The sequence below is a fragment of the Oryctolagus cuniculus genome, chromosome 5 (assembly GCF_051225735.1).
Source record: "Oryctolagus cuniculus isolate XC-2025 breed Fujian yellow rabbit chromosome 5, ASM5122573v1, whole genome shotgun sequence".
NCBI lineage: Eukaryota > Metazoa > Chordata > Mammalia > Lagomorpha > Leporidae > Oryctolagus > Oryctolagus cuniculus.
Window position 1 is genome coordinate 44,404,149 of NC_142871.1, and position 16,322 is coordinate 44,420,470.

General features: G+C 42.1%; 1 long non-coding RNA gene across 1 annotated transcript in view; it reads right to left on the reverse strand.

The window, feature by feature from the left end:
• Positions 1 to 1,148: 1,148 nt before the first annotated feature.
• The window catches only part of LOC149126486 (uncharacterized), a 33,454-nt gene continuing 18,280 nt past the window's right edge, over positions 1,149 to 16,322 (reverse strand). Inside the window, exon 2 of the long non-coding RNA XR_016233409.1 lies at positions 1,149 to 4,888. This is a non-coding gene — a long non-coding RNA (uncharacterized LOC149126486). The remainder of the gene's footprint in view (positions 4,889 to 16,322) is intronic.

Sequence of the window (16,322 nt, forward strand, 5' to 3'; positions counted from 1 at the left end):
TTTATCCCTAGAACACTTTCTACTTCATACTCGGCCACAGCTCCATTGTTGATTTTACTAAGTCTTTCAAAATGAGATCTCTCAGTTGGTCCCAAATTTGTGGGCCTCTCCCTTTTACTTTCTTCTAATCTATGCTAAATTTCTCCCTTTCTGTGCATTTACTGACTTCTGAGCAGAATGCATGCCCGTCAGCCACTCCTGGGCTGGCTCATGTCTGCCTCATCTAAGTCTACAGAATCTCCTACTCTTCCCTCTCTGTGCCTCAGTTTTAGTGTTGGTACTTTATAGCCATGATGTTGGGACTAATCTTTCCCTAAAACACAAGCAACTATATAACTGATCAAAATTATACAAATATCTGATGGTTCAATACCCAGATGACTGCAACCTCCCAGGCCCAAATCAGGAACGACAAACTTCATTCAGTTATCCTACATGGATGGCAAGGATCTAACTATTTGAATCATCATTATCTACTGCCTCCCAGAGTGTGTATCAGCAGGAAGCTGGAATTAGAAGCAGAGCCAGGACTTCAGCCCAGGTACTCTGATATGGGATGTCGATGTCCCAACAGTGTCTCATCACTGCACCAAACACCTACACCTAGTTCAGATGTTGAACAACAGACAGAACAGGACTGAGAGCCCTGACAGAGAAGGCAAAGATGAAGTGATTGTTCCAATGAACACAGTCTTAAAAGCAGATAGGAAAACACACATTGTCTATAGGAGAGTGATAATAACAAGGATTGCTGCATTCTAATCAGGAATAATAGAAAGCAGAATAGCAAGTCATCAATTTTTCTTAAAATAAAAAAAGACTATGAACCTAAAATTATAACCAGATGGTTTCCTCCAAAAGTGAAGTTGAAGTAAAGAATTATCAGATTGACAAAATCCGAGAGAATTCATTTCCAGGAGACTTGAACTATACTAAGCATGTAAGGAAGATCTTCAAGTGAAGGCTAATGGAATAAAGTGCCAGATATAGTTAGTATACTCATAAATATAAAATTTTTTCATATTGTAATTTCTTTATCCATTGACTCTTTAACACCTAAATAAGATATCATGAGGTTTATAACATATATAGCAAGCGATAACAAAAACTGAGAAAGGAGAAAAGGGAGTTAGACCTTTGTGAGATTCTTACACATACTTAGTTTAATATTATTGAGGGTAGACTCTGATACATTAAAATGCATGTTATTAATCTTAAAACAACTACTACTAATAAAGGAATATATTTGAAATATATATCAAATGTATATTTGGAAATCTTAACATATTTGGAAATTAAACAACACTTATAGATAAAAAAAATTCCAAAGGAAACTAGTAAATATTTGGAACTAAATAATAATAATACAGTATATCAAAACATGGGAAATGTAGGTATAAGCAGTGCATACAGAGAAATTTCTAACTCTAATTCTTCATATTAGAAAAAAAAGACAGAAAGCAATAACATGGAAAGACTTCAAAAGTTCATGGAAAATGAAATCAAAAGAAAAATAAAAAATTAAGTTTGAGACACTTCGATAAGTGATGGCTTGGGAATTTAACCACATCAAGAAGTCTTTTTTATATTATTATTGATGAAAAATGTGTGTCCTTGCTCTCTTTCTTTTTTCTTTGTTTCATCCTTTTTCTTTTTCTAAGATTTATTTAATTTAAAGGCAGAGTTATAGAGGGAGAGGGAGATACAGAGAAAAACAGAGAGAGATTCCATCTGCTGGTTCACTCCACCAAATGGCCACAGCAGCCAGGGCCAGGCCAGGCGGAAGCCAGAGTCTGGAACTCCACTCAGGTCCACCAGGTGGTTGCAGGGGCCCAAGCACTTGGACCATCTTCCACTGCTTTCCCAGGGACATGAGCAGCTATAGGAAGCAGAACAGTTAGGACTCAAACCAGCACTCATATGGGATATTTGCATCATCCTCAGATTAACCAGCCGCACCACAATGCCAGACATTAAAGATGGCTTTAAGATTAGAAAACAAAAAGAAGTCAAAGGAAGACAAACCGGGACCTGAAGGTGAATGCCTAATCCACAGTGGTTGCCCTTGCTTGATGAGAAGAATGGGCAGGAGCATTGTCACGGTGAAGAAGGACGCTCTAGTGGAACTGTCCAGGGAGTTTTTCTGCTAAATCCAAAGCTTTCACCATCTTTCTCAAGACACTCTCCTAATAGGCTGATATTATTTTTCTTTGGCCACTTAGAGAAAAAAACATGCCTGAACCTCCCCCAGAAAAACTCTGGCTATGAGATCTGTCCACGATCAGTGTTTTTGCTTTGATTGGAGCCCTTCCATCTTTTGGTAGTCATTGCTTTGATTGTGCTTTGTCTTCAGGCTCACGCTGCTAAAGCCATGTTTCATCTCCTGTGACAGTTCTTAGAACAAATGCTTCAGGATGTTGATACTGCTTGTTTAAAATTCCCATTGAAAGTTCTGCTCTTATCTGCAGCTGATCTGGGCACAACAGTTTTGGAATCCATCAAGCAGAAAGTTTGCTCCATTTTAATTTTTCAACCAGAATCATGTAAGCAGAACTAGTTGAGCTGTTGATAGTGCTGGCTGTTGTTTCTCTTGTTAGTCATCAGTCATCTTCAATCAGGACATAAACAAGATGAATTTTTTTCCTCCAAAATTTAGGCAGATGGCCTGCCACTGCAAACTTCATCTTTAATGTAGTCTTATTCCTACTTAAAGTGAGATACTTATTTGTATACTACTGGTTTCTTTTTTTTTTAAAAATTTTATTTACTTTATTTGAGGGATAGAGTTACAGATAGTAAGAGAGAGAGACAGAGGAAAAGGCGTTTCATCTCCTGGTTCACTCCCCAATTGGCCACAATGGCCAGAGCTGTTCTGATCTGAAGCTAGGAGCCAGGAGCTTCTTCTGGGTATCCCATGTGGGTGTAGGGGCCTAAGTACCCATGCCACCTTCCACTGCTCTCTCAGGCTGTAGCAGAGAGCTGGATCAGAAGAGGAGCAGCTGGGACTAGAACCGACACCCATATGGTTTCTTTGGGGCACTGTCTCCATACACTTTTCAGAAACTCCCAGTGATTTTACCATTCTTCCATCCAAACTTCAACATAAATTTGATGTTTGTTATTGCTTCCACTTTAGCAAAATATGTTACTCTGATAGGATGTCATTTTAAAATGGTATCTTATCATTCTCAATATTTCAAACTAGATCCTGTTAAGAAATGTAAAAAGTTAGCACAGGTTTATTTTGGTGCAAAAAGTTTAGAAATCCATGCACAGTTTTTTCATAATACACATTTTTGACTGTTTAAAAAAATTTATATTTTTTGAGAGAGAGAGAGAGAGATAGACAACCAGAAGACAGAGTTCTCATCCCCAAATGCAGACAGTGACCAGGGCTGGGCCAAGACCAGAGCCAGGAGCTGAGACCCCAGTGCACATCTCCAGTGTGGGTGTCAGGAACCCTATTACTTGTGCCATCACCATTGCCTCCCAGAGTCTGTATTGGCAGAAAGCTGGAATCAAGAACCAAAGGCAGGAATCCGACCTAGGCACTTCCCTGTGGGATGCAGCATCCTTACACTAGACTAAATGCCTGCTTTTCCATGAATATCTTCAAGGTTCTTGTATAAGCTTCTCCTTCAAGAAGTTATAAAAAGAAGACTTTGGCCTCCATACAACAAAGGTTGAACTACCACAGTATGTCAGGAGAGCTAACCAATTATTATTATACTACACAGAATGTAATCACAGGAGTGAAAGGTATTTTGAGAAAACATTAGTTTCTGCTTTGGGGCAGGTGAATACCTATTCCTTACATATCTTGTCTCTTCTGTTCTAAAATATATAATGGGAAGAGCAGGTGTCTGGTGCATGTGTCTGATGCTTGGGATATCTGCATTCTATGTCAAGACATCTGGGTTTGAATTCCAGTTGCACTCCTGACTCCAGGTTCCTACAAATGTGTACTCTCGGAGTCAATAGATGATGGTTCCCCATCAACCATGTGGGAGACCAGCATTGAGTGAGTTCTCACTTCTTGGCTTTGGTCTGGTTCAGCCTGGTGGTTGGAATTTGGGATGTGAATCAAAAGATGGAAAGGCTCTCTCTCTCTCTCTCTCATTCTTTCTCTGCTCCCACCTCCCTTTGAAATAAATACAAATTCTACAATGTTGATATAAAATGCATAATGATATAGATCTCTTTGTGAAGTACTGTGTATAGCAGCCTCCACTTTCTAACTTTCATGCCTGTGTGTAATCCTCTCTGCTTTGGGTGTAGGCTGAACATAGTAACTCACTCTTACCTATGGATGAGGGTAAAAATGTTGTAAGGCCACTTTGGAGACGAAGTTGCAAAGGTGGTGATTTCCCCCTTGCTCACTCTCCCACTCTGTTGTTCATTTGCTCTGAAGGAGGCCAGGTTGCCGTGTTGTGAGTTGTCTTGCTGAAAGGCCTATGTGGGAAGGAACTGAGGTCTGCAGCCTACAACCACACACGTGATCATGGAAGCAGGTCTTCTCCAGTGCGCCTACTTGAGATGACTGCAGCTCCAACTCACACCTTAATGGTAACCTTGGGAAAAACCCTGAGCCGGAGATACTCAGCTAAGTTATACCTGGATTCCTGGCACACAGAAACGGTAGGCTGAATGCTTGCAGTTTTAAGCTCCTAAATTTTAGATGACTTTGTTATGCAACAGTGAATAACGAATGATAGAACAGCCATTGATCCTATTGAATCCATTGGTAATTCTTTGGAAAACTGTCTACTTCTTCCATAAAGTAAAATCCATTCGTTGTAGTAGGCAGGGGTTAGGCAGTACCATTAAGACACTGCATAGAAGTATGTTGTAAGGTCCTTAACAGCACACCAGCAGACTAAAGAGCCACCTGAAAGAATGAATGAATGAATGAATAAATAAATAAATAAATAAATATTTTAAAAAGATAAGTCATTTGAATTACTAGTTTTCCCATGCTCCTGCCTTTAGTTTGTAGGTTAGTCTTATTGGTAACAGATTTTCCACTCATCTCCCAGCTGTGTCTCTGGCACTTCTCTTACTTACCTCCTAGAAATCAGTCTTAGCAGACCCCTAACAACCCACCTCCTGGACCACAAATCACATCCAATATTTTGATCACAGTTTCTTTACAAACTATGCTCCCATTATGTCTGCCATCACATTATCAGTCTGTCCAATACTCACTGGCAAAGCAGGCCATTTTGTCCTCATCCTATGCTAGGAAAGACCAAGTCACACTTGATGTAATTTCATAGTACAGAATTTCTGAAGTATAAAATAATAAAGCACTTTTATTATTTTAAAGACATTAAAGCTTTTTTTAATGAAATGAAAAGTAAGGCAGTGTCATCTCTGCCAATAAATTTTGAATAAGCAGCACTGCCCATTTCCAAAAGCAAAGATTGGGTTCTTAAAGATCAAAAAGTTTGAATTATAAACCATGTAATAATATGATTATTTTTCAGATCCAAACTCATGAAGTGTTTTGTTCTGGAATGAATTTAAAGAGCTCTCTAAATGAAGAATCTGTCTTATACTCCCTTGCAAAGTGATATGTGTTCCCTGAAAAGCTATGAAATGCATGATGTTGGTCTGGGCTCTGTGGAAACACAACAAAAGAGAAACTGGAAAGCTTTGAGGGATATATTTTATTTTATTTTATTATTTTATTTTTTATCAACATTTCTTTTTTTAAAGATTTATTTATTTATTTAAAGTCAGAGTTACACAGAGAGAGAAGGAGAGGCAGAGTGAGAGAGAGAGAGAGAGAGGTCTTCCATCCACTGGTTCACTCCCCAGATGGCCACAATGGCCGGAGCTGCACCGAACAGAAGTCAGGAGCCAGGAGCTTCTTCCAGGTCTCCCGCGTGAGTGCAGGGGCCCAAGGACATGGGCCATCTTCTACTGCTTTCCCAGGTCATAGCAGAGAGCTGGATCAGAAGTGGAGCAGCTGGGATGCCAGCACTGCAAGTGGTGACTTTACCTGCTATGCCACAGTGCCAGCCCCAAGGGACACATTTTATTTTATTTTATTCTTATTTTTAATTTTTTAACGAGTTTACAGCCAGACCGAATTTATTCGGAGAAAATAAATTCATAGAGGTGGGTGATCAACTGCCAGCGTGCACATTGATGGAACACATGGCAGAAAGCCCCAGCCCCCAGGGGCCAGGCCATTTTATATTTTAGGAGGGCTAAGGAGAGCAAGCAGAGGGGAATTCCTGGGACTGGACAGGGCCTTGGGAACCTGGAATGCAGGGTGGGGTGTGAAGGCAATAGGGTGTGAGACCCAACTGAGATTCAGTGACTGAGAATAAATTCCAATGTTTATCAATCTTTTGGGCAGTGAGCAAGAATGGCTAAGGCTTGTGTTTTTGTTCCATCAATCTGAGTATAGATAAGGAGATGGGGCACTGATTTATCTCTGGCTACTTCCTGATACTGAGCATAGACATGGAGCCAGGGCTTGAGTGGGGATCTATACTCAAGATCGGATTGATTCAAGAAGAAGAGTGGTCTTGTGTTGCTCCTGCAAGGTGGCTTGAGATATAGCAGTTATTCGTTCCTGCAGAAACCTTAGGAATAAGTTAATTATACATGGCAGAAATAATAGCACTATGATTATGAGGACAAGAGAGGATACTAGAGACATTGCCCATGCTAGAAACGATGGACAAAATGAAGCAGTTACTTTGTGAATACATTTCATTAGCATGTCTTTTTATGTATTCAATCCCATCTCTTGCCACACCCAATTTATTGGTGTAAAAGCAGCATTCGTCACTCATAAAGAGACAAAGCCCTCCTCTCTCAGCTGTGAAGAGGTCTAGTCCCTGCCGGTTCTGGAGTACTGCTGCCAGTGAATCCACCTGATCCTGGAGGTGAGACAGTTGCTCTGCTAGGTCGTTTAGGTTTTCTTTGAGACTGAGAGATAGACCTTCAATTTTATTTGCCTTGTCTCCTGAAATGGCCAGTTCAGTCCTTCCTGTTCTGGTTCCTATTAAGATACCCAGTGAGATTATCAAGGGGGTGAGTCCCAAATCCCTCTTGATGCAGTGGGTTATAGGAACAGAAAATAGAGGTTAGTCTACTTGGGCCCTGCACCCACATGGGAGACCAGGAGAAGCACCTGGCTCCTGGCTTCAGATCAGCATGATGCGCACCGGTGGCTGCACGCTGGCCGTGCCAGCCATTGGAGGGTGAACCAACGGCAAAAGGAAGACCTTTCTCTCTGTCTCTCTCTTTCACTGTCCACTTTGCCTGTCAAAAAAAAAAAAAAAAAAAAAATAGAGGTTGGTCTAGTGTCTAGGACAAAGGAGGAAAGCGGAAGGTGAGTGTACAGGTCCATGTCCAGTTGGTGAGGAGGCAGATGCGTGCCTGGTTACCATAGAGAAAGAATGCCCCTGTTTCTGGTGCTATACACGTGATCATGTGGTAAGAGGTACCTTTATGTTTTCATGAGGCAGGGGAATATGACGAGTAAATGCTGTTGCAGCCACATGCATTGGGTGTGAAGAGTAGTGGCGACTAATAGGGGGCAGGCCTGGGAGAGGGACAACTAGGCCACACAACGTTGTGGGGCAATGAACCCAGATTGTAGGAAGAAGAAGAGGAAGTGTGCATGAGGCATAAAGGGGCTTGACTGATTAGCGAGGCCATAGCGAAAATGCCTTGGACAGGTATAGCAGATGGATCTTCTAGTCTTATTTCTCCATATGATCCCAGTGTTCCTTCCTAGGGAGATATTTTAAAGAACTTTTCCCTCCAATCCATGCCTGTTCTATGAAGCAGATTGGAAAAATAAGTTTCTAAATTTGAAAAATCAAAACAAAATTTTAACAAACATTACAGTAACTTATTTTTGTTCTTCAAACTAACAAAATAATCGTAGATTTGTTTCAAAATGACTATTTTGTATATACTCCAATTTCATAAAATGTTCTAGGATTTTCAGAACATATATTTCCTGGATCTAGAATTTCAAAAAAATCATATATCTTACTCAGAGTTACTATGAGAGTACTCAAAGCAAATAACCTTTGACAATTAATTGATGTTTTAGGGTACAACCAATTTTTGCTACCTGACTTCTCACCCTTGAGAATAAGGATTTTTTCTGTTTTGTTCCTTCCTGTATTCACAGAGCCTGAAGAGTGAATGCATGCCACACAGTAGGTCTTTAGTGTTGATGGGAGGAATGGCTGTGCACTTTGGAGGAGCAAAGTTGGGCTTTTGTTGGCATTCGTACTCACACACAACCCGCCGTCCCATGTCGACAAATGCAGAATAGATATTCCTTGCTGCTGATGTTAGGATGTCAGCTTTCAACCCCAGCAAAGGAATTACATTTTTCTTAAAATAGAAATAAAGATGGAAATATTCTCACAGGCCTGAAATCAAACGGAAGAGCAAATTCTTCCTCAACCTGTTATTTGTCTTAATCTTCCGTAGAGTGAGATTTTGTGGTCAGTCCCTTAAGCACCTTCCAAAGAGGAACTAGATCAGATTCAGAAAGATGAAAGGAAGTCAAAGCCTGGGATTAAAAGATGACCTAAAGAGTGGCACTGTGCTGTAGCCAGTACGCACAGAAAAACACAAGTTACTCTTCAGGAGCTAACACCATTTGCTTGCTGCGCCCGCCCTTGGCTTTCTTTCCTACTTTATTCCTCCCCTCTCCTCCTCTTCTTTCTCTTGTCCCCTTTATTTCCTCCTCTCTTCTCTCCTTTCATTCTTTCATCCTGATTTCAGGATTAGCTGAGAAAATTGGAACCTGTAGGGCAGGGTTTTCTCCCTACATGTTGTTCCCACTGGGAAAGCCACACACACTCACACACACTATTCACACACACACACTCATACACAGACAAATACTAGTTACTTTTCTCTGGAGTTTTCTTTTAGGAAAAAAGAACAAATTCTAAAAACAATAAAATAACAAAAGTGATAGCAGAATCTTTTTTTCTCTGAAAACAACTTCCAATTTATGTTAATGTTAATACATAGTTAGACCAAAAATCTATCTTTTCGTCTCTGCCTAAACTATGTCCATACTCCCTGAATAGTAAGAATATAGTTTCATAACTTGGGAATATATATTTATATAATTCTTGAAGAGTGTATAAATATTATCTCATTTTAATTCTCCCAATAGCCCTATATAATTAGAACTCGATGCAAGTGAAGATAATATTGTTACCGCTCCATAGAGAAATCCTTATATGTCGCTCATATTTTATTTGAGCAAAATTCATGTTGAAAATCACATCTGATTTTCATTGAAATTTCTTAGGCAGTTAGATGTGGGTATGAACTAGGGAATGTGTTTTCTTTGAATTCTGTAACTCTTCTACTCATTTCTTTATGTTCTTTTTCTTTTCTTAACCATATGTTTTTGTATTGTATTAATGAAAAATGTGGGATCCCTTGCTGGGGGGATTAGACTTGAGGGAACTTGTTAGATGTTAGGGAGGGGGAGGGGTGCTTTCTGCTCCATCCTTCTATTGTGCTATCAGGTTTCTCAGTGCCAATTCTGGGGAGGGGAGAGGCTGCTCATAAATTGTTTCTGTTATGGACAGAATATGGGTTCTCTATTGCCAGTTATATTTTTACCTGTGTAAATGTGACAAGGTCTATCTTGTTTTATCATTTAAAAGTAAATGAAAATTATTTTCCCTTAAGAAACAAATTGCAGTGACTATTTCTAAATTCTTCCCATCTAAAATATTCATGAAAATCCACTCAGTGCCGACGCATAAGGTAAGTAGTTAAACGAGGTTCAGAGAGTTGTGATTTTCTTTAAATGTATTTAAATTCCTGTGTTTACCCCAGGAGCTCTTTCTGCCCTCCTCTTCTGCTTTTTTCTGCCCTTACCTCTCCTCTTGAAGGTAATCTGAGAAAGACAGTAAAGGAAAGAAACGCTATTCTAATTCCTCACTTAAATTCCATCCACATCAAGCTGAGCGCTTCACTCCCTGCTAATCTCCCGAAGAGAACAGAGTCGTCCCATTCCCTATGTTCCCTAGGAAGGACATCTCCACAAGATGATATTTGACCCGGCGCTTTCCAGATGTCATTGGAAATGAAACCATATGCGGCTTTCTAAGGACTCAGAGGCAGCTCACGTACATGGAGAATTTAGCCTGAGCAGCAAGGGCCCATGTGTCCCTCACAGGAAGCAGAACCTGGAATAAGATTCAGTCACCACTCTGCTTTGCCCAGGAAGGAAAGGAGAAAATTGAGCAACATTGTATGGGGTCACAAAATAATTCTCCCCCAGAGTACACCCTGCGTATTCCTGTTCTCTGGGAATACCCGCAACTCGGGGCTGCAGTGTCAAGGGCTTATCAATGCTGCTGGTGCTGGTGGAGGTGTTTAATCTTGCCAGCAGCCAGGCCCTCCTGACAGCCAGAGCTTCCAGGACAGCTGCGGGATATCTGGTAGGGTGACACTTTGCCCATGAGATCCTGAAGTCTGGGTGTTGGGCCTTACAACAGACTCAATATTAATTCCTTTCCTCTTAAAAAAAAAAAAAAAAAAAGGTTGGGGCTACCATGGTGGGGTGGTGGGTTAATCCTCTGCCTGTGATGGTGGCAGCCCATATCAGTGCCAACTTGACACCTGGCTGCTCCACTTCCAATCCACCTCCTTGCTAATGTGCCTAGGAAAGCAGCAGAAGATGGAGCAAGTGCTTGGACCCCTGCACCCATGTGGGAGACCAGGATGAAACTCCTGGCTCCTGCCTTTGTACCAGATCTGTTCCAGGGGTTGTGACCATTTGGGGAGTCAATCAGTGGATGGAAAACCTCTATCTGTCTTTCCTTCTCTCTCTCTCTCTCTCTGTCTCTCTCTGTAACACTGCCTTTCAAATAAATAAAAATAAACAAATAACTCTTTTTTTTTTTTTGACAGGCAGAGTGGATAGTGAGAGAGAGAGACAGAGAGAAAGGTCTTCCTCTGCCGTTGGTTCACCCTCCAATGGCCGCCGCGGCTGGCGCGCTGTGGCTGGTGCACCACGCTGATCCAAAGGCAAGAGCCAGGTGCTTCTCCTGGTCTCCCATGGGGTGCAGGGCCCAAGCACTTGGGCCATCCTCCACTGCCTTCCTGGGCCACAGCAGAGAGTGGTACAGAATCCGGCGCCCCGACCGGGACTGGAACCTGGTGTGCTGGCGCCGCTAGGTGGAGGATTAGCCTATTGAGCCTTGGCGCCGGCCAACAAATAACTCTTTTTTAAAAATATTCATACCAAAGCACTTAGATCACTGCTTGATTTTTTTAAAGATTTATTTATTTTATTTGAAAGTCAGAGTTGCACAGAGAGAGAAGGAGAGGCAGAGAGAGAGAGAGAGAGAGAGAGGTCTTCCATCTGCTCCTTCACTCCCCAGTTGGCCGCGACAGCTGGAGCTGCGCAGATCCAAAGACAGGAGCCAGGAGTTTATCCCGGGTTCCCCATGCGGGTGCAAGGGCCCAAGAACTTGGGCCATCTTCTACTGCTTTCCCAGGCCGTAGCAGAGAGCTGGATTGGAAGTGGAGTAGCCGGCATTCGAACCCACACCCGTATGGGATGCCGGCACCGCAGGTAGCAACTTTTCCTGCTATGCCACAGGGCCAGCCCCACTGCTTGTTTTTTAAAAACTTTTCCAAGACCTACTTCCCAGACTAATCTCAACAGCTCCTTTTCCTCTTTTAGCATCTCATTAATCTCACCACCTGGTCAAATGACAAGCAGTTCCTTCTATTCTTTCTCCTTGATAAAGTGCTTTAGCTCCATCACTCCTTCTGTGTGCTTTCCCACTATTTTCACTGCCATTGTCTTTTAGAATGACTTCTTTGTTGGACAGTTTCAATGGTTTCCATGGCCATATGGATTACTCACCTTCTGTCTTTCCTTTCATAGCTCAGCATGGACTAGAGGTGGTGGAATTTCCCTTCTCATCTTCCCAGCAGCCATTCGCTACCTTTGCCTTGGCTCTTCTGCCACCCATAGGACTTCAGGCCTTGACGGAGCTTCATTCTTATTTTCCCAAAGTCAACACTGCTACAAGACTTGACTAATAGAACATTGACTAAGCAATGTGTCATCATGCCTTGCCATCTTATATAAAGCAGCGTGGTTTTTCTAGAGCCTTGGCTGTCTTGTTAGGCGTCTCCCTGAAGGAGACCTTTCTTAGGTGGTCAGAAAACAAAGCAGTGTGCTAAGAAAAGGAGGGTGAGAATTCTATTCTCATTTTCCTCCTCAGTGAGTCATTGAACGCACTGCCATTGTAGAAATACAGAGATGTTGCTGACTAGTGTCGCTCCCCCTCTTCATGGAGGAACGACACAGGACCCTGCGCTGTTCTTTTGTCTGCTCAGCCCTTCCCGGGTTTGCTGCTGGTTCTTCCCGGGTTGGCTACCGACCCTTCCACCTCCATGCTCAGGTGTTCCCTTTAGATGTTCCTGGTGCATGTTGTCTCTCTCCTCCTTTATAGTCCTCTTCCACCAATCCCAACTCTGCTACCCACATGCCGAGTATGCTGCTCTCCTCCAATCAGGAGCAGGATCAGCTCCTGCAGGTCATCACTCAAGTTGGCGAGAGGCAGCTGCGTAGAAGCTGTTTTCTCCTCTCCCAGCGCCATATTGTGGGAGAGCAGATGCATAGAATAAGTCTTAATTCCAGTAACAGTCTAGTCCGAGTTGCTCCCCACAACTAGATTTTACAAATTGGTTTCTCTTGGGGAGAAAATTCTCACTTGCCAACATAACCAAAGACAGGACAACAATCCATGCACTTGGCTCCTAAACTCCAACTTGCCCCAACTCCCTAAAGGCAGCTCATGAAAACACGGGGCAACATATTCACCACACAACATACAATACAACTTCTCACCACACCACACAACACAAAACCATCTTAATTTGGGGATTCTCTTGCCTAAATGAACAGTCCCACAAATCAACAGGCAGATTCTCATGATCCCTGCATATTAGGTAGAATTTTTTTGTTTCTTTTTAAATATTTGTATATTTATCTATTTGAAAGTTATAATTACAGAAACAGTGGGAGAGACAGAGAGAAAGAGAGATCGCCCATCCACTGGTTCACTCCCCAAATGGCTGCAATGGCTAGGGCTGGGCCAGGCTGAAGCCAGGAATCATAAGCTTCCTTGGGGTCTCCCACATGAGTACAGGGGCCCAAGGACTGGATCATCCTCCACTGACTTCCCAGACCACCAGCAGGAAGCTGAATCTGAAGCGGAGCTGCTGGGACTTGAACAGGAACCCATATGGGATGCTGGCACTGTAGACGGTGCCTCGAAGACAGATTTAACTAATAGTCTTTCCCTCCCCCTTCCTCATTAGGGTGATAAATTCTATGCTTTGTGCCCCTTGGCCCATATTAAATGGTCTTCAGGGTTAAATGGACCATTTTACATGAGTTTTAAACCAGGAATGCTTAGTGATGAACTGAGATGGTATAATGGGAAGGAAGTGTTCAGGGAGATTGGAGGGATTTCAACTGCTAAAAGGTGAAATACTCTCGGTTCGTCTCTGGTTTGAATTTAAGTGTACTGCCAAAGTCACGTGATGCAACAAGTCCTGCGGGGAGTCTTTGAGGCGCCCAGGGACAGAGCTTATTCTCTATGAAGTGATGTCCAGGCAGAGTGCCCTTTAGAAGTCTGTGGTTTCCACAGCAAGAGGCTGAATTGGGTTGCTGTCTCTAATTCCAGCTTATAAAAGCATGCAAAAAGATTACCCAAATCCTACAAAGTTTAGTAACTATATTAAAGACAGATTTGCTTTGAATCTCAGTGCCCAAAATGATGGAGAAGAGAGAAGACAAAGGTGGAATAGAATTCAAATTTCTATCTGCAAACTTTACGTCTACGATTAAGCCATTATTGTGAGACATCTCCATACTCGCTGGATTTCATGCTGTTTTTCTACTCAGCAGATAACCTTTATTATATCTGCAAAGGAAAGTACAAAAGGGTGAAACCTGGAAAATAGCAAATTAACTAAGTACCAGATACTCCTGGTACTGTGGAAACCATGCTGGTTGTCTTTTATTTTAATTGCAGTCTCAAGACACTCCTTAAAATTATCAAACTCAATATTAGATCTTTGGTTGTTTAGTAGTATCTCTTATAGACCAAAAGAAATATCCTTCAATTCAACATTTCATTCTTTAAGAATCTGCCATAAGTCTATACACTTATTCGTTAGTCACATGACATATGTTCAAGTTTACTCATGAATGAGGGCTACTCAGTATATTTTGATACAACTATTCAAGGCACTAGCATGGAGCTGTTTTTTAAAATGACGAAGCTTATCATGTATTAGTGTGGAATAGCCACAAGATATGTTTTAAATGAAAAAAAGTCAAAGGAAAGAATGAAATAACAGTATTGTGTAAGACGTGTTTAAATTAGGGGAGGAAGGAAAGAAAGAAGGGAGAGAGGACAGGAGGGAGGGAAGGGGAAAGAACTGTAAGGAGAGCAAGGAAGAGGAAAAAGAGAAAGAGGAAAAGGAGGAGGAGAGAATGGAGAGGAAGGGACATTCCCTTGAAATACCTCTGTCTGAACGCTGGGTCTCCTGTGATTGCAGCTGGCAGCTAGAGCAGGTACTGTGTATCCTTTTAATATTTTGAAAGATTTTGTCTTTTGAATTTTTTAAGATTTACTTACTTATTTGAAAGACAGAGTTACAGGGAGGGAGGGGAGAGAGGGAGAGAGAGAATCTTCCATCCACTGGTTCACTCTCCCAAATGGCTACAAAGACCAGGGCTGGGCCAGGCCAAAGTCAGGAGTCCAGGGCTTCTTCTGGGTCTCCTGCTTGGGTGGAGGGGCCCAAGCACTGGAGCCATCCGCTGCTGCTTTCCCAGGTGCATTGGCAGGAAGCTGCATCAAAAGTGAAGCAGCTGAGACTGGAACTGGCATCCTTATGGGATGCTGTGGCTTTAACCAGCTGCACCACAGTGCCTGCCCCAATCTTTTGAATTTTTTAATCTGAGTGAAAATGATGCTTATTCTCGTACAATGTGAGAAAATTTCCATATTTCCTGTTTCCTATTGTGGAGCCAGAAATAGGTAGTGTTATATAGTGTAATGCAGAGGAAAGCGTAAATATAGAGATTGTCATTTTTTCTTTCATCTTGATGATTACACTGTCAGTAGAGTTATAGAGAGTGAGAGAGAGAGAGACAGAGAGAAAGGTCTTCCTTCCGTTGGTTCACCCCCCAAATGGCTGCTATGGCCGGCGCTGCGCCAATCCGAAGCCAGGAGCCAGGTGCTTCCTCCTGGTCTCCCATGTGGGTGCAGGGCCCAAGCACCTGAGCCATCTTCCACTGCCCTCCCGGGCCACAGTAGAGAGCTGGACTGGAAGAGGAGCAACCGGGACTAGAACCCGGCACCCATATGGGATGCCGGCGCCGCAGGCGGAGGATTAACCAAGTGAGCCATGGTGCCAGTCCCTACACTGTCAGTTTTTATGGAGTTTTCCACGTGCCCAGTTTTCAAAGAAGACAAATGCCTTCCTTTCAGCTCAGGCTGAAGGGCAAGTGGTGAGGACGATCAGTCAGCAAAGATCTTGATCAACTGAAGCAGTGCCAGTACTACTGGGAGAAACACAGCAAACGAGAGGCTTACAAATTCTAAGAAGAGGTAAGATTGTGAAGCTGTTGAAGGATAGATAGTCTGAAAATAAGACAGTATCCACACCTATGTGCAACTGAGTGTGAATGGAACCAACTTCTCCCATAGCAGGGTCATACATGTCAGTGTTGTTGTACAACCCAGAGCTGTGTTTCTCCAGCCCTATGAAAGCACCATGAGCCCCAGGAGGGGAGGATCTCCATTCTAGCTACTTGTGGATATAAGCTCAGACCTGGTGCATGGCAGAAGATTAATAAGTCATTCCTGCCTGCACAACTGTGAGCTCCAATGCAATATTATTTTAAGTGTATTATCAGTAAAGAGCAGAATGCTTTCAAATATAAAGATGCCAAGTGTCTACATATTGTTCCACTAAATGCCTTTCATTAAGGCATCCATGCATTTCTTAAATGTAAAAATGTTGTCTAAAACTATAGCATGATTTATTTATGCACTTCATAGCCAATGTATTACAAAATATAAATATTTTCCCTTTAAGTTGTTTTAGCACACTCACGGAAAACAAATTTGATCATTTAAATTTTAAGAATGTTAAACATGAACTTGTTGGCATTTACTTGCTGGTTATGTTACTGGATACCACTTTTGACAAGCTGAAGGAAGTGATTTAACAAAAATAGAAAGACAAAGAGAGCTCACACAGATAAT